The 12,369-nt window shown below is 33.6% G+C and overlaps 1 protein-coding gene across 2 annotated transcripts in view; it reads left to right on the forward strand.

Moving 5' to 3' along the window:
* The first annotated feature begins 1,169 nt into the window (after nt 1–1,169).
* LOC124638996 (rap1 GTPase-activating protein 1) overlaps nt 1,170–12,369 on the forward strand; it is a 267,806-nt gene continuing 256,606 nt past the window's right edge. Inside the window, exon 1 of one of the 2 annotated variants that reach the window (XM_047176199.1) lies at nt 1,170–1,421. The gene's annotated coding sequence lies outside the window, so the exon portion shown is untranslated. The remainder of the gene's footprint in view (nt 1,422–12,369) is intronic. The other variant, XM_047176196.1, reaches the window with a different exon arrangement.

Genomic DNA, 12,369 nt, shown 5'->3' on the forward strand with positions numbered 1-12,369 from the left:
ACTTTTTTTGATTCACCATACCTATTTCATAACATTCATTTCTATACATTTCAAGTGCAGTATTGCTCTTGAAGTTCCACATCAGGTGTTCCAGATCTTCGATGTTTATACGTCAATAGAGAGTGCTTATCAGATTGAACCACTTTTGCTAAAACGTCATGTCTTCATATGCTATAGTCTAGCTGGGCTCCTGGAGTTCCACATCAGGTGTTTTAGAGAGTGCTTATCAGATTGAATAACTTTTGCTAAAACGTCATAGTTCTATATGCTATAGTCTAGCTGGGCCCCTGGAGTTCCACATCAGGTGTTTTAGATCTTCAATTTGTATAAGTCAATAGAAAGTGCTTATCAAATTGAACAACTTTTGCTAAAACGCCATACCTGTATATGGTACAGAGAAGCTGGGCTCTTGGGGTTCCACATCAGGTGTTCCAGATCTTAAAATTTATTATCTCAGCTGAAAATGCTCATCACATGAAACAATTTTTGCCATGGCATCATTTTTGTATCTCTTATAGTTTTGTTGGTCTGTTGGTGTTCTGCATCAGGTCTTCAAGTTTCGAAGATACATTATAGCCTATATGTTGACCAGGCTTAATACTGATACAACAAAGAAAAAATCGTTGAAATCCGTCCAGTAGTTCCGAAGATTAGCGTGTACAAACAAACAGACATACAGACATACAGACATACAGACATACAGACATACAGACAGAATTTTTTTTTTGGATTTGTGCTCCATTACTGTTTCTAAACCCCACCCAATTATTATTTTTTTAATATATTCAATGTACAGACACAGTTTTTTTACAGATTTATTATATGTATAGATTATTAATCTCCAATAAGAATGTTATTACATTTATCACAAAAGTCTATCATGACACTTTACTATAAACGTAAAATACTTGATTAATTAATCTTGTATTGCGTTTAAAAATCACCTTCAGTCAATGCTCTTTATTAAATTCAAACGAAAAAATCATGCAACCATCGACTAAATTACAACGCAATAAAAACTACGATCATCACTCTTTGGAAAACAAGGAGATCGCGCAAAAAGAGTCCTAGCTCCACAGCGTTCCGTATATCTATGCATATCTAACGAAAGCATTTTCCACGGTAGGAACAATTTTCATAGCCTGTCGTACATATACGCTAGTTCCGAACGTACCACCGGAGAGGACGCACGCACGCCGTTCGCTCACTCCCGCGAATTACGAACCAAATGTAAACAAATCGGAACACGATAAAAAAATTATAAAACGTTTAAAAATCAAAAATATATGAGTATTGTTTATTTCTAGAGTGTATGTTAAAGTGAATTTGTTGAAAGTACAGATTTTCTGTTGTTGTGCGTTTTGCAGTGGGATTTTTAAACTGGTGAAAATTGTTAGCGTTCATTGACTTCAGTTTTTCAGGTAAAGTAATGTTTTAATTACTAGATTTTCTTTGTTAAAAAAATATATTGCTTTCAGTCTGTTTTTGCTGTATGATTTTTATAGTGTACCTATGTAATCGTGAATTATTTTTACTGTCACAGTGATTTACTATAGTATTTCGTGAAACTGTAAACTTTTCTGATTTTAATCGGTTATTTGATTATGGATACCTATAGTGGCTATACTTATTTCTGAATAAAAATATTATGAATCGATTTGTATGTCAAATTGAATGAATATGTTTTTGATATTACTATGACATAATAAGTACCAACTTATTAAAGAGATGCACATAGAAATGATTATGTGTGTAATTGATAACCCTTGATAATAGCCAGATGAACAGCAATCTGTTTTGTCATATCAGGGAGCATATTCTGCTGAATATAAAAAAGAGCCATAGGGCAACCCAGCAACAAATGAATTATTCATTTTTCGATTATAAAGTTTTCTAGACTTTGTGACTGAAATAACGATTCATAATATTATGTCTAATATCCGGTTCCAATAAGCAAGGAACAAGTCGTTTTTCTTACGGACGGTAACTTTGACGTGACTCTATGAGGTTTTCAATTAAGACCTATCATTGATGCTATTGAATTGCTTGCTCTCTGTATTTGAGTATTTAATTTACAACGCTATATTATTAATGTTAGTTTTTAAAGAAAATTGCATTCAGAAAACTGTACACTTGTTTATTGCACTTCTTATAATTTACAGCACTCATACTATACTATATGTGTACATTGTATCATATTTTTAATCTTCCAATAGCAAGTTATACAATACTTGAAGAAAAATATTTACCCACACACATACGCACCGTACACCGTATACAATCGTACATACATGCATTGGTAGTGGTGTATGTATGTTTGCGACGGAAATTGCTTGACGAGTCCGCGAGCGGAAGCGACGGAGTCAGCCCAGTCGCTCCCCAAATACGACAACGAAAGTACTGAATTGCTTACTACTTTTTGTAATAGTACATCTAAGTTAGAGCTTTGGATTATAAAGAGATTTTTATTTGTATTTGTAAATGCTTTATAAGGTGTAGATCTAAGCTGGAAGCCTGGATTATAGAGATTGTTATTGGTATTGATAAATGCTTCATAAGTATGATATCTGTGATGGTCAGGCTTCATTAATCCACACTCTTCTTCTCAAATGAGGTGCAGGTCACCTAACAAGCCCTAGTGTCAGAGTTTTCTCATATCCGCCTTATGGTCTCTGACGTGGAAGTGTAACAAGGCTGCTATTGAGTAACGTTCGGTTATAAGGGCTCTACGTGCCCTGCCCTCTATCTGACGCATGGGTCTACTAACTTCCAAACTCCGGCCTGCTTTTTGTTTCTATAGCCATTTCGAACTTGATACTTATAAGCATAATTTAGCTTACGTGGAAGGATTAATAAATCTACTATTAAACTGTAACCCTCATTGCTCCTTTGAACAACCACAGGTAAAGGATTTCAGTATATACTGACTCGTAGTGTGAGATTTTCTAAGAGGAATCAAGGAAGGATATCGTAGCTGATTGATGATATGGCTTAACCCATATTACATGGGAATTAAGCAAAACCGCCAAAATGTGGGTGCACTATAGATACGTCCTTCTTAATCCTTAAGGGAAAATAGGGGGATGTTATCATCCAAAGGTTAAGATTGTACCACTACTTAGTTTTGTACTTATGAGATACCGATTGTCTTTGCCATAATAGGGTGGTATTAGAAATGATTCTTAAACTACTATAATTTAAGGAAAATACCAATGATAAGCTCAGAGTAATATTTGTTATGTATGTATTATAAACCCACCAAAAACATTAAATGTAAAAAAAAGCCAATCCTCTACGCAATTCCTCCACCGTAAAAAGTTTTGAGATCGCATAGAAGCCAAGTCCTGTTCTACTTTATTTGTAATATAGTTCGGCCATTCAGAGAATGCGTTCCTGACACGTCGCGATTGAACTGACGACGTAACTTTGCAATGGCGTTGCAGTTACGATAAAAATATTTTTGCTGGTTGTTTACCGTTTTAACAATTGAGGAGCATTAAAACAACATTATTATATCAATAATCAATGAATGTTATAATTTTGTGCCAAACTGAGTGTCAAATAACTTGGTAAACAATATTTTTCTAAATCTATACTGCGCTATTACAAGGTTATGTCAGCGGTTTATATTTTGTAGTGCTGTGCTAAAAATAACAGGCAAGTATCGTAATCTGTTCTTATACAGTTATAATATAAAATAATACGTTTTGATTTTCTTTTTAAGAATTGGAAAATAATGGACTATAAGACTTAATTATAACGTTTATGAAATATAAAAATAAAACTATGACCAAACCGCATTTTTATACTTAGATTAAAAATGGTAACCCCAAATGGCGTTATGGGCCGCCATTTTGTGACGCTAAAACAGTCGTCCGTTGTCGTTTCGTGCGCATAGACCACGTTTTTCAAGTGTTTTCGATCTGTTTTTATTTGATTACCCGGCTTTTGTTAGACCGAGATATCAGGATTGATTCTGTTATTGATAATAATATAATTATACATGTAGGCGAAGATGATGATGAAGACACCACCTCCTCAAGCAAATCGGAGTCTGATTAATATTCTGTTCGCACATTCAATTCAATGTACTTGTAACAAAGAATAAATAAAACAATTTTATTATATGAATATTACCTTTTTTTGGTTTCCACTTAAATAACTAAAATATAAAACAAATGATTCCGCCAATTTAAAACGAAAATAATCTTAAAATAATGCGGCGGTTCATTTTGAAGGAACGGTAACGAACTCAGTGTTATGTTGTGCCCATCACTAGTCGTGACTAACTAATAGGTGTCAGGAACGCATTCTCTGAACGGCCGAAGTATAATAAATCAATATTTTGTGACTATATCAATAGTTTCGTTCACTTTACAATAATATTGACTTGGCCATGAGCACAATAAACTGCAAATATAATACAGCATATCTTGGAGAGGTGAAAGTCAAACATGAAGTTTAATATCACAGAATTAAATACTTTTAGTTTATTCAATTGTTACTAAATGACCGACAGTCAGTTTCATCCAACATCAATGAACTGCACATGTACTATGGCGCATGTTTAGTCCATGGTGATCTCAAATTCCAATCAGTCCATAATCAGTCCAATCGTAAAATCATGTCCATATAGAAGAATTTATCAACGCACATTATTTCAAGGAGCGACTTTTAACTTGTGCTCATGGCCAAGACAGTATTATTGTAATGTGAACAAAACTATTGATATAGTCACAAAATATTGATTTATTATTACAAATAAAGTAGAACAGGACTTGGCTTCTATGCGATCTCAAAACTTTTTACGATGGAGGAATTGCGTAGAGGATTGGCTTTTTTTTACATTTAATGTTTTTGGTGGGATCTAATTTATTTTTTGTAGGTCTCTTTCTTCTCTAAGTATATAACAAATTAAATGAGGGTTTTCTAAAATGGCGTCCACCAGGTGGCAGCACCGAGTCGTCAGGTCCAGGTAACTGTCAAAGTGCTTATCTTTACTATGAATAGTGAACGATTTTAGTGTTTTTTTTTATTTTATAATTAAAGCACTGCATTATTGTTTTACTATTGAGGTTGAGTAAATAAAAAAAACTAAATCATATTGTGTTAACAAATTTTCCAACAAGCTTTTCCTTAGTACCAGTGACTTTTGCACCCTCTCTCTTAGCTCAATTTTTAGTTCGGAAACCTTATTCTGACCGTAGTCCATAATAAAATCAATAACACTTCCAATATAACAGAATTTCAATAAACAATAAGTTCGGACCCTACAATTCCATACTATTTGACAGCTGTTTGGACCTGACGCATACGAAGCGCCGCCTGGCGGCAAAAAAAGTATCGAAAACCCTCATTAACTTACATGCAACTAACTAAATATATAACAAACTAAATATGTACACCTAAAGTAGCACGTAAACAATATTTTTTTAACCTAAAAAATTCGAAATTGTCGAATTTTTTAATCGAATAGCTTTTAGAATAAAAGAGATTTATTTCAGAGGTAGATGACGCTATCACATGAAATTATTTGATTTTTTTTTAAGTACTACTTATACTAAGCTATGTAACGAAACCATAGCGCGATTTAGACCAGGACAACGCCATCTATCGAGCGAGCATGCAGTGTTTATCGCACTGCATTAATATGAAAGATTTTATCATTATTCATTTCATTTAAACCTAGCTTTTTTATTCATATGTTGTATATTTAATACATAATAACAATATACCACTACGTAACAATAAAACAAATAGTAACATTTTGTAAATAAATAACAAAGTTATCAATGCAGTCAAAATTCATACACAATGTTCTTGAAAAACCGCAAATATAAATTTGTTTCCTATTTTTTTATTAAGTTTTAAGGTTTTTATAATTTTCCCTTTATATGTAGCTAATAACCTACCTTGGTGCCAAATTTGAAGGTTCTAAGTTTGCTAGAAGTACCTTAGACTTTTGATGATCGGTCAGTGAGTCAGTGACAAAATGGTGTAACTTTGATCGCTCATAACTGGTAAACTATTTATTCAAATGTCTTGTAATTTTGAGACTGAGCTTGTTCTAATACTTACTCTTGGTCATCGAAAACCTAAACTCCTAGCTTTGTTCACATGGAAGATACAGGGGACTGAAATAGCCGCGAAAAGCTTCGAGAAAAGATGGTACGGCCGTGCCCGCTTTGCTCGAGTCTTGGCTGGGGCACTGCCGTGCCCTCAGATATGTACTAAAAACTATTATTTTAATACTGCTATTCATTTGCTTATTTTATAATTTCTTACGTCAGTGTCGTAGGTGTCCAGTTCTATACAATTATGAATGAATAATGAACTGTACCTTTTTGGGCGTGCAGTACATCCTTGAAACTTAGTAGGTTGTCGTCTAGAACTACTCGTACATGGCTGTCATGTGATTTTAATATTAAAAACAATATGAATAGAAAGAATCAGCAGTCGAGGGTCAATGAACACTTAAAAATCGGAGCTATCAAATTGTCAATGATTGTTTTTCAATCGTGCAAATTGGGAACACATGTAGCATTGGGTTATGCCTCTGTTGCGAAACAGTTTTTGATGATGATGATATTGAGTATTATTTACGTCCCCTTAACTTTCTGTGTACAATTGTACATATGTTTATTGGTCTATTTAGTAGGATTGTATATATATGCATGTGAATATAATTTAATTATGTATAATATCTATTTAATCACTATGGCTGCAACACATTAATGTAGAAATTTATAGAAAAGTTAATTCATCTATAAAACTTCTTTTGTAAAAAGTAGAATATTCAACGTGCTTTCGCATTCAGAAATTAAAAAAATGAACTAAACATTTAATATAATGTCTATATGTTCCTATAAAACTTATAAAGCAGGCTCATCTTTATATCAAATGGTATTTAACGTATACGTATCTGATATTGATATAAAGTAGTGAACGAGGAATCGCAAAACCGCATTTTATGAGCACTTTAACCATCAAATAAGAAATCCACAAGAATTTTCGATATTGGAGGATCAGGGTCGACGAGGACAAATAGTTTTTTTTCTCGGAACCACCGCTTTGGCGAGCTAGTTAAAATTATTCATTGAAGTGGGTGAAAATGTTTCTTCTTTAAAATTCATTATTACGATCAAGTTGAATTAAAATTGGAATCTTCCAGTCGGACAGTAATTCTGAATAATGAGTTTGTGAATAAAAGGAATTTGTTTCACAGCTAAATAGGTTTTAAATAATAACGATACTGCAGATAATTTTATTAAATGTTCTTTGAAACGTATTCATGAAGAAATCTTTAACAATGTTTTTATTTATCAGTTTCCGTTCGCAATTTTACCCGTGTCCAAGAGGTCCTATTCTGATATATAAAATTCATTCAGTACTTTTTGGTAGATAAACAGAAATACATACCCAGATACATGCTTATAACCTGTCGCATGAACTAATCATCAATTTTCCTTAGATTTTCCCGAATAAATAAATATCTTGGCACTGTTTATTCTGTTCGTAATTTGTTGTTGTTTATGTTTGAACTACATGGATACGCAAATTCTTTATAATTAGAAAAGTTATTTTGATCTTTTTTTTTTCACTCATATAGATTCTTTTCATGAAGAAAGATGTTGCGAAATCGGTCCAGAAAGTATCAGTGATCAGCAGGCTGGCTGTATAATTGCTTTATTGTATAATAAAACAATCTGTCAATATAAATCTTGAATACTTCTAGATAGTAATGCGATGGAATAAAAACAATTCTACAGGTGCCATTAGGCCTGTAGCAAAAAAACAACTATCTATAGTTACTGTAAAAGCTTTACTTTCCCGTTGAAATGTAAGCAAATGGTATGAGAAGGAAGGCTTTATTTCCTCGTGTTCGTAATCTAAGGGGTAGCAATTCATTAGTCTATTCGTTCATTGTGTTCACGTCACGGAGCTAGAAAAGATTAGCGGAGATGCCATAATGCTAAGTTACTAGGCCCGGTGCCTTCTAGTAGGTCAAATACGTAAGGAGGGCGAGACCAAAATAATCAGTTACGAGTGAACTAACGAGACGTTTGGACTTCTTAACACATCTGCCGATCATTTTTGGTTCCAAAGAAGGCGTGTGAGGCCAGTAAAGTTCCTAGTTCACCGAACACCCACATTTTTCGGACGCTACTTTCTTGAACCCATCAAATGAATCCTCCCGCTGAGGGTTAGCAGCGTGAGTGCCAGAGTCTTATGATTGGCACCCATCATGTTTCTTCGTAGGCATTTTATATACCAGGGCCGCGGTAACTCTTTCGAACAATCCCGCAGCCCTGGTAGGGCGACGCTACTTTCTTAGAAGATTTTCTTTTATGAAATATCCGCTCGTCGTTTGTTTTCCATGGTTCGTGTCTACAATTAGGTGGCTCGATCGATGCCATGTGCTCGCGTAACCGAATTCCAAAGTTTAGCGTTCGCTATCGCCGTTCGAGTAACTACATACGATCAGCTTCGTAGTTATATTGGATGACGTGTAAATTCAGTTCTGTTGATTGCTAGATGCGTATGGAAGTTAGGAGGATTGTGAATTTTAATGTCTTGGCGCCTTATTTTGAAAATGGAATTAAGACTTGAGTCGAGGCGATTGAAACATCATAAATATGGAAAAAATAAATATGGATGGAACTTGGCTTCCTTATCGATATTCATATTATGGAATGCCTTTGATATGGGTTGCTAACGCATTCTTCAGAAACGCTCTATGAGAAAAATACCTTAATATAGTATAATCACGGGAACATTCGAAACTTTCGCATAGGTGAGTAATGAGATTAGGGTACAATAATAATTAAACATAAGACAATGTATACAAAAGAGTATGTAACTAGTAATAAATACCTATAGAGTTATGATTTATTCTCCCGTAGTTTCTTTTGTAACATAGTTGCTAACAGTTTTCCTCATAATTCTTTCAGATTACTTTCTTCATCGAATATTGGATGCCTTCATTTGTTATGATAAATAATATATATGTATTTAATAAGGCAGGGAAATACCTACTATTACAGGGAAAACCCAATATCATCGATGGGATCCGATGTAATATGACACAGGAAAGATATTGAAACCCGTTCCAGGAATCCTTGTAAATGGCAAGCATGAAAACATACCAAATACAAAATAAAAAACGATATTAAATGATAGTTTATCAAACAAAGACAATAAACTCGAAAATAGTACCTAAGTAGAAAAAATATTGCTAATGCATTTTACAATCAATAACATACTTTAATCCAACCAATAGAAAGTTTAAAATCGAATGACAAGCATAACAAAACACACGCTACAAAACAATTGACGGGCCAAAAACCAATCACAGAATTATAATCAGCAGCTAAACAGATCACAGCTACATTTTACACGTATGCGGGTGAAACGGCTAATGTACTCGTACAGAACGATTAATGATTACTGTTTGTATGTGCTTTGAACGTATGTTTAGGCTTGTTTGGTGGATTTAGGGTTAAAATTATGACATAAAGAAGTAATGGGAGATTATAGGAAAGGTGCCTTTGAAAATAAAATTATCATGGAGGATATGCATATTTTATTTTATTATCAGTCTGATCAAGGTGTTTTGGGTACAGGGTGCGACGGGTTGACCGGGTAACTGGTTTGAGGAAATCGACAGGGACTGGGAGAGGAGACAGGCAGTGGCTTCATTTAAAATCCTATAAAATGCTCCATGTACTCAGTTGCATGCGGTTAAATTGGAAGCCGAAACCTTCTCGGAAAATATACAACTGTTAAGGTCAGCAGCAAGTAAGAAATGACAAAATAGGTATCTATAGGTATCTATAGGAATTTAAAAATTCACCCCAGATTGATAGAAAGAAAATTAGAATGCAGTAGGTATCTATTTTCATAAGTAAGAGCAAAACAAATGTTTCCAATCTCAATACTTCAACAAATAACAGCTAGGAAATAACAGCTGCATCAAATCTAGATGTACTTCCCGCGCCATTAACTAGTTTTAGTATTTGGTCGTTCATTTTATTATTCTTTTCATCAAACATTAGTAGGTTTTCATCAAGTTTCTATTCTATGTTGATAGATACAGAATCTGACCAATTCGGTTTTGCATATTGGAATTATTTTTGGTACTTTCTCTACTTCCTATCTTCCTCATCTTCTTCTTATCGAGTGAGGTGAGGATTTAATCTCCTAACAAGTCTACATATATTATTTTTTCTCAAATCTGCCCGAGACCGCCAATTCTCTCTCATATAAACGTTCTGAAGAGATTTATGATTTGTTTATTTATCATTAGAAATGGTATAACGGTATTCAAATAATTATTAAACCTTCCTTTATCTCATAAATAAAATATCATCCAATAAATAAAATATGTTTTTATTTTGCCCTCGTTTATCGTTACGCAAAAGAATTCCTTGAATTTTATATATATTCCAAATTATTTCAGTAGGTGCTTGTGAATTAAAATCTCGTTCATATTAAATTGAATGTGAACGGAGCTCCATTGAAAATTGTACAAAAAATGTCACGTATGAACAGGACCGTACTAAAGTTTGCGGTACCGTTTTTATGCCCCATTTAATCCTTGCTGGTCCTAATTTTACATTCCAATGTATAAAGTCGAGTCACTGGTGATTCCTGGATATCAAATATCCTGATATAACCAGTTTGTGGGACCACACATCGAACTGTAAAATTATAATCCATTCGCAAGCAATTTTTATAACGCTCGTGTACGCATTGAAAATGTTGTTTGTAGAATTTTGATTTTATCAGTTTCTTAACAAGATAATTGCGCATAAGATTGTACGAGTTACGAGATTGGTTTAAGTTTCCAATCTGTTAGAGAAGCCCTCAAAACTTTTTCATCAGAATTCCCTTGCCCTTATCCGAATTTATTATTTGTGTTAGGCCCAGTATGTCTGTTTCTTCCATACCTTCCTGTATGACATCATGTTACAAGTAAAACTCTTTGCAGCCATATCATACTTTTCACACAACACTCCTAATGCCAAGAAATAAAATAAAAAAGTGATAGGCGTGAATAACTTATAACAAAAAATAGGCTTCTGAATAATTTTACTTTTAAAATATTCACGCGCCAAAATCCTGTGAGAGTGAGCAAATATTGTACCGTTATAAATTCATCAATTTAATGTTTAGTAGATGAAGATTATCTTTATTATTTTAACAGTAACATTAGGGATTTACTTAATATCTTCTGTCTATTCTTTCAGTTCTGAGATCTATCATCTAGGTAGAAATCAGTAGGTGACAACTAAAAGCTTGAGTTCCTTACGTTAGCAAGCCATTAGTCAAGAAAATAAATACAGTTAGGAATCCGCATTCTTTATTTTACTATCGTATATTACAGGCATGTTGTTTTATTATGAAGGTATTTACATTAATTCTTCATGTAAAAGTATGTCGTCTTCAGCAAAAATATGTATGTTGAGTTGAAATTCCATAAAAAAGTCTATATTCTCTCACTATAAAGGTTTGGAGAAGTTTTTACTAAAACGTAGGAAACCTATGAAGGCTGTCTGCGCTCTTTCAGTCAACATAACCGTAAAATTATGTTCCTGAAATGGAAGTCGAAATTCAGCCTGTTCAGCTTTATATTTTGACAAAATTTATAGCGTTACTCGAGTACTTTCAGATGCGATGATACGGTATCGATCGAAGTTAGAGCTCGTTTGTTTATTCCGAATGTCGTGAATATACGACGTGACAGAACCTACCTAGTTTGGGCAAATCCTTATTCGGTGAGCCGACGCATAGAAATGTTCTAATAAAAAGTTTTGGGTATAGAACAGTCCTAATCGCAGGAAAGATTTTGTGTTATATACTTATGACTCATGGTATGTTAATGTCAACATTTTTATTTTTCCGGCTTTTCATCTAGAAATAGCCTTTAAAATAGTTCCAGTGATATTTTACTAAAATACTTTTTTAAGTAAACACTACAGAGATAAATATTTTCTTTTATGAAATTTTCGTGTCCTCAAAGAGTACAAGCTTTATGGGAATTTCTCATATTTTTATAAGTACGAATATACCTTGATATGGAATTTTCTTCACACTCAGCGTTCCTTTCACGGCTATGCAGAGTTTGCCGGGAATACGAGGCTAAGGTAAACGAATAAACTCCTCTTTTTATGGTTCATCTATTGTTACTTTAGATACGGGATAGTTCGTTGAGAGCTTTCAGAAGGGTAGAAATGTAGGTAGAGGTGTAAAAATGATTTGGAATTTGTTTGGTTATATTGTGGAGACTTCTGCGATAAGTTTTAAAATTTTGTCTTAAATATGCCTAAGATATTTTATTTAGTAGTTAGTTAGAAGTATTATTTTGAT

Source organism: Helicoverpa zea, chromosome 18 (genome assembly GCF_022581195.2).
Source record: "Helicoverpa zea isolate HzStark_Cry1AcR chromosome 18, ilHelZeax1.1, whole genome shotgun sequence".
In the NCBI taxonomy this organism is placed as follows: Eukaryota; Metazoa; Arthropoda; class Insecta; order Lepidoptera; family Noctuidae; genus Helicoverpa; species Helicoverpa zea.